Source organism: Capra hircus, chromosome 10, assembly GCF_001704415.2.
Source record: "Capra hircus breed San Clemente chromosome 10, ASM170441v1, whole genome shotgun sequence".
NCBI lineage: Eukaryota > Metazoa > Chordata > Mammalia > Artiodactyla > Bovidae > Capra > Capra hircus.
In genome coordinates this window covers 13,922,262-13,934,538 of record NC_030817.1, presented here as the reverse complement: position 1 = coordinate 13,934,538, position 12,277 = coordinate 13,922,262, and the positions used below count along the sequence as shown (strand labels likewise).

The following is a 12,277-nucleotide window of genomic DNA, read 5'->3' as shown; positions in this document are numbered from 1 at the left end:
ATAACCTCATCTGAGCAACAAGATTACAGACCCACTGGGAGCAAGGATGTGACCATGCTTGTGCGCTCCCCTCCCACCCTGATACAGCCCTGGGCACCTGGACAGCACTCTGGTAGACCCAGCCCAGCGTGCAGATGATGGCCAGCTCTGAGAAATGGTTGAGTCCCTTACCAGCTGAGTGACCTTGTGGAGTCCCCCAACGGCTCCAAGCCTCAGTTTCCACACCTAGAAATTGGTGATATGAAAACACCTATTTTACAGAACTGTGAAAATCTCTTCTTGGCTAAGCCCAGACTGTCATCCTGAGTGATGGGTATTTAATTACCACAGAAGTAAGAAACAGGCATTCATCTCCTCCTTTCTGTGACAATGAGCTCTCCAGGCTTCCCTCTGCCTCCCTAGTTATTTTTATTTTCTTGGCCAGCTCCTCTTACTTTTTCCTAAATAGTAAACAATGTGTGTTTGCATGGTCCATAGCACAGGTGTGGGTCCTACATTGTCCATATTGGGGTTGCAGTTACACCACTTGCGAGAATGTAACCTTAGGTGTTATTTTACTTCTCAGGGACCCAGTTCCTTCGCTAAGGGATCACTCCTCACAGAGTCTTTCTGGATGTCTAACCCCTCCTCCCAGGATGGTCTGGAGCCTCACCTACAGCACCCTGGGAATATTTCATCCTAGCAATTTGTCCTTTTTCTTGTCTGTCTCCTCCACTATGCCATAAACATTAAAAGACAAGGTTCTCATGTTCAAATGCCTAAAATGTTCAAATGAGAAATCTCAGTAGTATCGAGTGAGTTAATTTGTGTGAAGCACCTAGAACAGGACTTGGTGGGGAGTGTTATAAAATTGTTAACTATTATTTCTAATGTTCCAAACAGAAATACATTATCCTTCAGCATCAAGTCCAGTCAATTCTTTCTCTGTAAAACTTCTCAAATTCATTCTTCCGCTGCTCTCCATCCCTTCTCCTAATTTCTTTTTTTAAATTAATTAATGTGTTAAATGGAAGGATAATAGCTTTACAGAATTTTGTTGTTTTCTTAACTCAGGCCCTCAGCATATCCAGCATGGATTACTCCTTCATTCTTTTAATTGATTTTCCTTATCTGTCTTGCCCTCTAATCTAGTTTCCATGCAAAAATCTGATCATATATCACCCCTGTATTAAGATTTCAAATGGCATACCACAATGATGAGGATACCAAATCCACACTCATAGAGTATGATGTATGATGTGCTTCGTGATGTTTTTCTTGCTTATTTCTGTAGTCTCATCTATCTCCGCTGGTCCCTCATGTCTGGACACATCCGCTTTCACTTCCCTCTTGGTCTAGAACGCTCTTACTCTCCTTTTCCTTCTGACCACTCGTTTGGCATCCACTGAGGCTTCGTTGAGGGATCACTCCTCACAAAGTCTTTCTGGATGTCTAACCCCTCCTCCCAGGATCGTCTAGATGCCTCACCTACAGCACCCTGGGAATATCTCTATCCTAGCAATTTGTCAATGTACATGTCTATCCCCTCCACTGGACCATAAACTTATTACAGACACGGATCTCAAGTTCAAATGCCTAGCTCTTGGCAGTTTCTGGCATCTCATCTGGGTTCAGTGCTTGTTGAATTAATTGAATAATGATCCCTACTGAATTTGTCAGGCGCCTTCTGATTGCAAGTGACAGAAACTGGTGATAGGCATCACTGGATCCCTGTACTCAAATGACACCACCAGGACAATATCTCTCTCCAGCTCTTGGCTTTGCTTTCTTCTGTCTTGGTTTCATTCTCAAGCTTGTGCCCTGAAAATAACCATCAGGAGCTTTGCAACTCCGAGAAATCCTGAAATTAATGGCATGTCTTTCCCAACATTTTCAGGGAAAGTCTGGACACTACTGTCATTAGACCAATTTGATTTAGTTGCTATCCCATGAAATGTGGTGATTGGTCAGAAATAACAGAGATTTATTTCTTATAGTTCTGGAGGCTGGAAGTTCAAGATCAATCTCCTGGTAGATTCTGTATCTGTACTTCATAGATGCTTATCTTTTGTGTAATCATACATGGCAGAAGGGATGATGGAACTCTCCAGCGTCTCTTTTTCTTTTTTAATCATCAGATAATTTGTATTTGGTTTAAGTAAACTCAGTCTTAATAATATATATGACCTGTTGCTTTACAGAAATGAAAAAACTACGATTAGTAATAATTCAGCTAAGTGAAGTGAAGTTGCTCAGTCATGTCCGACTGTTTGCCAGCCCATGGACTGCAGACTCCCAGGCTCCTCTGTCCATGGGATTTTCCAGGCAAGAGTACTGGAGTGGGTTGCCATTTCCTTCTCCAGGGGATCTTCCTGACTCAGGGATTGAACCTAGGTCTCCCACATTGCAGGCAGATACTTTACCCTCTAAGTCACCAGGGAAGCCTCTAAGCCACCAGGGAAGCCCTATTCAGCTAAAGGTAGATTTAAACTACATGGATTTCATTACCAAATCAAATTTGTTTAACAAACTAGCTTTACTTTTTTAACTTTTCATTTTATATTGGAACAGTTTATTAACAATGTTGTGTTAGTTTCAGGTGTACAGCAAAGTGATTCGGATATTCATATATATGTATCTCTTCTTTTTCAGTTTTTTTTTTTTTTTTCAAATCCAGGGGCTCTTATATGAGGGCACTAACTGCAATCCTGAGGGCTCCACCCTCATGATCTAATCACCCCAGAGGCCCCGCCACCTAAGATCATGGTAATATGCCCATCTCTGGAACTGAGGGATGGTCACGTTCACCTGAAACAAAAGGACAACATTCAGTTCATCCGTGAGAAACCTGAGGCTCGGAGTGTTTCAGTGATTTGCCTGAGTTGAACCAGCTTACAAGAGAGGGAGCCTGATTCTCAAACAGTCTCACATTAGAGCCTGCCCTCTCATAAAACAAGTTTTTTAAAAGGAATTTATATACACAGTAAAAATTCCAAACAGTGAAAAAAGGTGTACAGTGAACAGGACAGGAAGCTGTACTTCAAGCCCTGACCCTGGTCCTCAACTCCCCATTTCTTCCCCACAATCATTCATCCAGGAGGTTTCATCACTTCTCTGCTTTATTGTACTGATCCAGAATATCTGTTGTCTAGATCTACTGTGTCCCCACTTCCAGGGATTTTACCCCATGCCCAGTTTATCATGAGGTCTTTCCATTTGGGCTGGCAGGAACACAAACTAGTTCCAGCCGGGTGTGAAGTTGAGAAGCTGTTGGACTTACTGCTTTGCAGTGGTTCTTTGTCAACCTCTAGTAGCTTCTCACATGTGTACTGACCAGTTCTCAGGCAGCAAGTAGAGGGAATCCTCTGCAAGTCACAGGAGCTCTCTCTCCTCTGACACCTGCCTTGTCAATCTAGCTGATGTGGACACCCTGATACAATCTCTGCCTCCTTAGCTCAGGGAGGCCACCAGATTGCACCTGGAAGGCCTGCCTAGCAGTAAGCTGGGGCAGTTGTATGGCCCTTTCCTTCCTCTCCCTTCTCTTGTTGTTGTTCAGTCGCTCAGTCGTGTCCGACTCTTTGCAACCCCATGGACTGCAGCACGCCAGGCTTCCCTTCTCTTACCCATCAGCAACTCTTCCAGCACTGTCTGCTGCACGATGTCTTAAACTGTTATTTCCTTTTGTCATTAAAAAAAAAAAAAACCTGAATAAGGAAAGAGGGTAAATCTGGTTCCTATTACCGCACCATGGCCAGAAGTGCTTCTCTCACCAGAATCTCACCAGAATTTATGAATCCTTCCAGAGATATTCAGTGCATAAACAAGCATATATACCCTCTCCTCTTTTTGCTGCGGTTTTGCAGCTTACTTCAATTTCTTATTATCCTGCAGATTGTTCCCTACAGATTGACCTTAGTCTTTAAAGACAGAACCTGCACTCCTAACCCTTACTCTAGTCTGCTTCAGCGAATGACAGCTGAGTTATAGTTGGCTGTAATTGATGCTCAGTAAATAGTTGACGAGTTGAATAAATTATGTTGAAACTGCATCCAGGTGGCTGGACTCTGATGTGCTGATGACTGGAGGAAACAGGATATACCATATTCAGTTTGGGGTCCTTTGTATTCCAGATTGTGCTCTCCTCTCCTTTTATTTCTCGGAAGTTTCTTCTTGCTTTCTGGCCCATTGAGGCTGAGACGCAGTGATATCTAAACTTCAGCTCTTGTCTTCTATTTGATAGTCTAATTTATAGGACAAAGCCACATCCTCTGTATAAAAAGAGGCACGTGTACCTTTTTGGGGCAGCACTGTAAGTGCTGGAAGATATGGAAGTGTGCCTGGATAGTGCTTGGCCTCTAGAAGCTCAGCAAATACTTGTTAGATGAACTTGGGGCTTACTTGTGTCTTGTGCAATTACTCTTTAGGCTTCTGACATCTATTTAGGATCTATTAAGTGAGGCTGTCAAAGATGAGTATATAGAGATAATTCATTCTTACAAATAGAAATGGAAAATACCCTAAATAATCATAGCAACAGAATTTAGTTGTTAAATTTGTGAGATAAAGTTATTAAATAATGGTGAAAGATTAGCATATAGCAAGACCTTGATGCTGGGAAAGATTGAAGGCAAGAGGAGAAGGGGACGACAGAGGATTAGATGGTTGGATGGCATCACTGACTCGATGGACATGAGTTTGAGCAAGCTCTGGGAGTTGGTGATGGACAGGGAAGCCTGACGCGCTGCAGCCCATGGGGTCACAAAGAGTTGGAAATGACTGAGCGACTGAACTGATTAGTATTATCTTAGTCTGTTTGGACTATGACAAAAATACCACAGACTAGGCGCTTTGTACACAAAAACTTATTTCTCACAGTTCTGAAGGATGGGAAGGCCAAGATCAAGGTTCTGGAAGATTTGGTGTCTAATGAGAACCTGCTTCCTGATTCATAGGTGACCATCTTCCTATTGCATTCTCACATGACAGCTAGGATACAGAGCTCTCTGGAGCCTCTTTAATAAGGGCACTAACCCGGTTCATGAGGGCTCCACCTTCATGACCCATCACCTTCTAAAAGCCTTGAACCAGGAGATAGATGGGCCCCAGGCTAAGCAGCTGGGGTTGGTCCCCTGTGCACAGGTACTCCAAGATGAAGATAATAGCAGGAGTGAAGAGGAGTTGAGCACTGCCCAGAGGAGAGATGAATAGACCACGTATTTATCATTCTTGAGATCAAGGAGACCTTCTCAACTTTACAGGTACAAAAAGGCTCCTTGGGGGTCAAAAAGGGAGGGAGTGCCACCCTGTAGTAGGTGATGTCTACTACTATAGGCCTCTTTGTTCGAATATTTTTGACTAAGAGATGCGTGTGTACACAGGGGAGGACCTTGGGATAAATTAAATATGGACTCAGAGCCCACAAGGCAAGATGATTGGCCAGAGGAAGCCCAGAAGAAATGCCCCATGTAAGTGATTCTAACTAGCATGAGAGCGTGACTCTCTGAGGCCACCCGTGAGAGTCTATTCACACATAAATTTTTCCTCCTAATAAATACTTGATTATTTTCACTACTTTCCATCTCTTTGTGGAAATTCATTTCTACAAAGTCAATGGGCAAGGCCTTGTTGCTGGCCGCTGGCCTAGTGGATAGGATTCAGTGCTCTACCTGCAGTGGCCTGACTTCAGTCTCTGGCCCAGAACTGAGACCCTGATTCAAGCCATCAGCCCCATCTCTTAAGAGCACTGCACTGGGGTGTAGGATTTAATCTATAAATGGCGAGGGGGACAAGCATTCAGTTTATAGCAAGTATTGACTCAATATATAGCTCTTCAAAATGCGTGTTAGTGTGTGTCTGTGTGTATGATAAAGGTTAACAGGGCCCCCAAATGCAAGTCAGTCACTTTGTCTGGGTTTTAGCTTTTTCTTACCACAAATTTGGAATCTAACACCCAACCTTAAGTACAAGTTTACTACTTAACATCTCTTCTAGTTCTCACAGCACCCTGAAAAAGTGGCGTTATTTGCCTCATTCCTACAAAATTAGTCAGGGACATATAGGTAACATATGGAGGAACTAGGATTTGTGTTCAGGTCCTTCTGACCCTAAAGCCTGAGCTCCAGCTGCTCATAGGGGTTAAAACATTGCTCCCGAAGTGTGCTCTGCAGAAATCTGCTCCTATGGATGGTTGTAAGCAAAAAATGTGCCCTGTTCTTAGGGATATTTGCATTTGTCTTTGAAGAATTTGCATTTTGGTTGTAATTTAAAGTGGGAGACAGCTCACACAATGTAGGCACATGCCATTTTACTGGTATTTATGTGCAGGTAAAGTGTTTTATTTGTTTACAAATTAGAGGTTTATGGCAACCCTGAATCAGGCAAGTCTATTGGTGCCATTTTTTGCTCACTTCCTGACTCTGTGCACATTTTGGCAATTTTCACAATATTTCAAACTTCTTCATTATTGCTGTATTTGTTATTGTGCTCTGTGATCAGTGATCTTTGCTGTTACTATTGCAAAAAAGATTAGAACTCGCTGAAGGCTCAGATCATGATTAGCATTCTTTAGCGAGACAGTATTTTTTAATTAAGGTATGTACATAGCTTTTTTAGACATAAGGCTATTGCACACTTCATAGACTACAGTAGAGTGTAAACATAACTTTCATATGCACTTGGAAATAAAACAAAATTGTGTGACTCGCTTTGTTGTGATATTAGCTATGCTATGGTGTTCTGGAGCCTGCACTGTCTCCAAGGTGTGCCTATATTTCCCATCTTCTGCCTGTGGTTCATCTGAGTTTTAAACAGATGGTGGCTGGGTTGATACCTTGGTAAATACGGTAGCCATTTCTACAAGCTGCCCAGATTGTAGAAATCAGAATATCAGGAAGAGGAAGGCTCCAGAAATAATTATTCAGACCTACCTCTTCATTTTAAAAATGAGGAAATTGAGGCAAATGGAGACTCCCTTATTCAAGGACACCACTTGCTTTGGCTGAAAGTATCTAGAACTCTCTGACTTTAGCCCAGTGCTCTTTACTCCTGTTAATAAGAGTATGCATGTGCTAAGTTGCTTCAGTTGTGTCCGACTCTTTGTGACCCTATGGACTCTAGCCCACCAGGCTCCTCTGTCCATGAGATTCTCCAGGCAAGACTACTGGAGTGGGTTGCCATGCCTTTCTCCAGGGGATCTTCCCGACCCAGGGATCGAACCCACGTTTCCTGTGGCTCCTGCCTTGCAGGCGGATTCTTTACTGCTGAGCCACTGGGGAAGGCTGGGAATAAAAGAGTTCTTTCTAAACTTTCTGGAAATCGATGAGTAGTTCTATGTATATTTCCCCTCTGATTCCATTTCTCTGTGTTTTGGCTTATGTTCTTACTCTTTCTGTCTCAGGCCTCCTCTTGTTCACAGTGAGAGGACAGGTTGATCTAAGGAAAAGGCGGCTAGAGAGTTGAGTAGAGGGGGCCTTAGGATGTTGGACTACAGTCTTGCACCAACTCTGATAGGGAGAGCTGTGCGTCATCACACCCTGGATTTGTGACTGAAAAGCTATGCGTACAGGTAAGATTTTGTAGGTGAATCATATTAGGCACACTTCCTATATGAAGACTACCACACACCCTTTGCTTTATCCATTCCATCTCTAGAGATTTAACTTACAAAGATACATGAAAAAGGATGTTTTGAAAAACACCGTATATAATGGCAAGAGACTATAAACCACCTGAGATACCACTGGTGGGGGCATGGTTATAAAAACTGGGGTACCTCCAAAAACAGCAGAGTAGATATGAGGTGCATCATGCCAGATCACATGGGCGAATATGGTGCAGCCTGCAAGATAGATTAAGTTAAAAAAACAACGTGTATATATGTCTCGGTTTGGGCTTCTTTGAAAGAGAGCCTCAGACAAGGCCTTGGGTGCTGAGTCATATAGCATTGTGCGTGGGTGTTTATCTTGCATCTTCTTTATCCATTCATCTGTTGATGGACACATAGAATGCTTCCCTATCTTGGCAATTGTAAATAATGCTACTGTGAACATTGAGGGGCGTGTATCTTTCCAAATTACTAGATTTTGGGATGTATGAATATACCCAGGAGTGGGGTTGCTGGGTCATATGGTAGTTCTGTTTTTAGTTTTTTAAGAAGCCTCCATATGGTTTCCACCTGTCGCCACACAATCTTTCTTCTCCACCAATGGTGTACAAGGAGTCCCTTCTCTCCACATTCTCACCAACATTTGTTATTTGTGTTCCTTTTGATGATAACCGTTCTGACAGGTGTGAGGTGATATCTCATTATGGTTCTGATTTGCATTTCCCTGGTGATTAGCGATGTTGAGCATCTTTTCTTGGCTGTCTGCATTTCCTCTTTGGAAAAATGTCTATTCAGTTTTTCTGCCCATTCTTTTTCTTTTTTTTGAGTTGTATGAGTTGTTTGTATATATTGCATATTAGTCCCTTATTGGTCATATCATTTGCAAATATTTTCTCCCAGTTAGTAGGTCATCTTTTTGTTTTATCAATGGTTTTCAACAGCTTTTAAGTTTAGTTAGATCCCATTTGTTTATTTTTGCTTTTGTTTCTTCTTACTTTAGGAGAAAGATCCAAGAAATATTCCTGCAATTTATGTCAAAGAGTACTCTGCCTATATTTTCCTCTAGGAATTTTTTATTATGGTACCTGGTCTTACACTTAGGTCTTTAATCCATTTTGAGTTTATTTTTGCATGTGCTGTTAGAGAATGTTGTATTTTAATTCCTCTATATGTAACTGTCCAGTTTTTCCAGTACCACTTACTGCAGAGACTATCTTTCTTCATAGTATATTCTTTAATCATCAATGAAGTTTTGATCAATGATCATTTTAAGTTAATTTCTGTTTATAGTATAAGGCAATGTTCAAAGTTTACTTATTCCTGGGATATTCAATTGTCCTAGCAACAATTGTTTAAAATCCTTTCCCATTGGATTGCTTTGGCAGTTTTGTCAAAAATTAGTTGACCATATATGATTTGGTCTATTTCTGGACCTTTTATTCGATTCCACCCATCTATTCGTTGATCATATGTTAATAGCACACTGTCTTTATTATTGTAGCTTTATGATAAATCCAAAAGCAGTGTAAGAGCCAAGTGTGGTTCTTAACATTGTTTTTGGATGTAGTGTAGGAGGTAGGATAAGTCCTCCAACGTTGTTCTTCTTTTTCAAAGTTGTTTTGGTTATTTTAAATTCTTAACATTTACATACAAATTTTATTATCAGTTCATCAATTTCTATTAAAAAAACCCCAAGATTACATTGAATCCCAATACATTGGAAACTATTAAACATTTTAATAATATTGTGTCTGTATCTGACAATCTGTAAATGTTGTATATACTTCCTTCATTTAGGTCTTAATTTTTTCTGTATTTTGTCATTTTCAGTGTGGAGGTTTAGCATATGTTTTGTTAAATTTATCCACAAGTGCTTTATATTTTTTGATGCTGTCACAAGTAGTGTTTGCGGCAGGCAGCCTCCCGGCTGGCCCTCAGTGCCCCTTCTCTGCTGGTATTCATGCCCTTGTGCAGTACCCCCGTAACACACATGCAGTGTGCCAGGCCTGTGTGACTACCAGGATATGGCAAAGTGACGGAATGCCACTGCTGAGAGTAGGCAGTAAAAAGGCAACACGGCTTCTTCCTTGCTCTCTCTTGGATTGCTTGCTCTGGAAAATATGAGAACAGCTCTACCTGATGGTCCAGTGGGGTGAAGGGCAGATCGCAAAGAGGAACTGAGGCCTCCACTAACAAGCCATGAATGAGTGATTTTGCAGGTGGATCCTCCAGACCCAGTCGAGCCTTCAGATGACCGCAGCCCTGGCCAACATCTCGACTGCAACCTCCTGAGAGATCCTGAGCCAGGCGACCTGTTGAATCTTCTCCCAGGTTCCAGACTTGTAGAAACTGTGAGATAATGGATGTTTGTTGTTTCAAGCTGATAACTTGATAATTCATTATGTAGCAATTGAGAACACTACAGGAGTTTAAAAAAATGGTATCTATTTTATTTTGATTTCTAACACTCTGTGTTTACTATTTAGAAATTCCAATACACACACACACACACAGAGACATGTATATATACACATATACACATATGTAAAGAGAGACCTTGTTTTCTGTGTCCTTTCTAAAAATTAGCTTTTTGGCAGATATTTTAGAATTTTCTACATAAGCAATCCTGTCATGTGTGGCAAAGACAGTTTTTCTCCTTTTCAAATCTGGATACTTTTTGTTTATTCTACTACCTTATTGGTAAGACTTCTGGTATAACATTGAATAAAATGGTGAGAACAGATATTCTTGCCTTGTTTTGATCTTAAGAGGAAAGTCATTGAGTCACTCACCATAAGTATAACGTTAGCTGTAGGTTTTTATGAGATGTCATTTATCAGGCTGAGGAAGTTTTCTTCTGTTCTTAATTTACCAAGAAGTTTAAATTTTTTTTCTCTTTTTTTTTTGTTATCAATACTAGATTTATAGTTTTATTATGGTAAAAAGTAGTTGTTTCAGTGAGACCTGCACACATATACAGGATGACATTTAAATTCATATAGAACAATATTTACATTTTAAGTTATACTTGAAATTAGAAGATGAAGTACAGCTTAAGCTTTATAACAAAGAAAAGAAAAATACCTGAAGTAATAAGAGAGTTGATAGTAAAAATAAAACCATCTGCTCTTAACACATCACGTGGAAACTTTTGGTCAGAATGCTATAATACATCTTCTTAATCTGATTGTCTAAACTATTAAAATATGGGCAGTTCAGTTTTATTTTGCCAGCAATTTGTTTGATGGGATTATAAACTAACATTTTTGAAAGCAAATCCAAGCCATTTTCAAAGTTTTTGACATGGGATGGTAGGCTTCCTGGTTTTCACTTGGGAAATGTATTCTTACAGTCTTATAGTCGTATATTCTTATAAGTTGCTCTGGCCACACTTCATATTGGGGTGCCCAAAGCTCTGAATGTTTTGAAGAGTTGATCAGCTTCTGAATTCACATGGAAAAGTGGCTTCTTTGTTGTTAACTCTATGTGGTGTCTGTACCCCAAATGTCAACTGGAGGTGAGTAGTGAGCTGATTTCGGTAGTGCTGGAGATCTATACTAGAGTGTTCCTACCTCATGTATGTACATTCTAATAGGCATTCCAGAAGCTCTGGAAAAAGCCAGAATCAACTAGTTTAAATGTTTCTTTGTTGTCAATAGGTTTTGAAGTTTTAAATCTCTGTGAAGAATTCTCCTAGGCTGACAAAACACAGTCCGTTGTAGGATGTGGTGCAGATAACTCTTAACAAGTGGAGAACCCATGAAGAGACCTGGAGGGATAGAGTTTAAAATTCAGAGATGAGATGTAACCTGGATTCCTGCATAACCACATTTGAAGGTGGACTATATTTGGGTGACAGTGTTCTAAAAGATAAATCTCCTGAATTGCAACACGGGAACACTTCCTCTTTACTTTCTAGTCTGATTTTCTTCATAGTTACCACTTGATCTGTAGTTTACCCTTACGCATAACTCCATAGATGCCTTCTCCAACCTCCTCTGTTTTGGAAGACTCATCTATGATTGCTCAGTCGGAATGGTAGCTCTGGATTATTGCTCTGTGGTGGACAATGGGGATGGGATGTCAGAGGAGCGGTACAGTCAGTGACACAGTTACCATATCTGTGTCCCCTTTCCTCAACTCCAAGAGCCCGGAGATCTTTTATTATGAATAGTTTTCTACTAATCTTTCTGGGTCTATTGAGATAATTATGTTCTTTCTTTTTTTGTTTTGTTAACATGTTGAATTGCATTGGTTGATATTTGAATGTTAAACCAACCATGCATTCCTGAGATAAAATCCACTTGATCATCATGTATGAATTGTTTCTGAAAATATCTGATGAATTGTTGTTATTCAGTCACCCCGTTGTGTCTGACTCTTTGTGACCCCGTGGACTGTAACACACCAGGCCTCTCTGTCCTTCGCCATCTCCTGAAGTTTGCCCAAGTTTATTTCCATTGCATGGGTGATGCCATCCAGCCATCTCATCCTCAGATGCCCTCTTCTTCTTCTGCTCTCAATCTTTCCCAGCATCAAGGACTTTTCTGATGAGTCAGCTGTTTGCATCAGACAACCAGAATATTGGAGTTTCGACTCTAGCATCAGTCCTTCCAATGAGTATTCAGGGTTGATTTCCCTGAAGATTGACTGGTTTGCTCTCCTTCCTGTCCAAGGGGCTCTCAGGAGTCTTCT

At 40.8% G+C, this 12,277-nt stretch overlaps 1 pseudogene; it reads right to left on the bottom strand.

Annotated features, from left to right (window-relative positions):
• Positions 10,712 to 12,277, bottom strand: part of LOC102179290 — a 43,036-nt pseudogene continuing 41,470 nt past the window's right edge.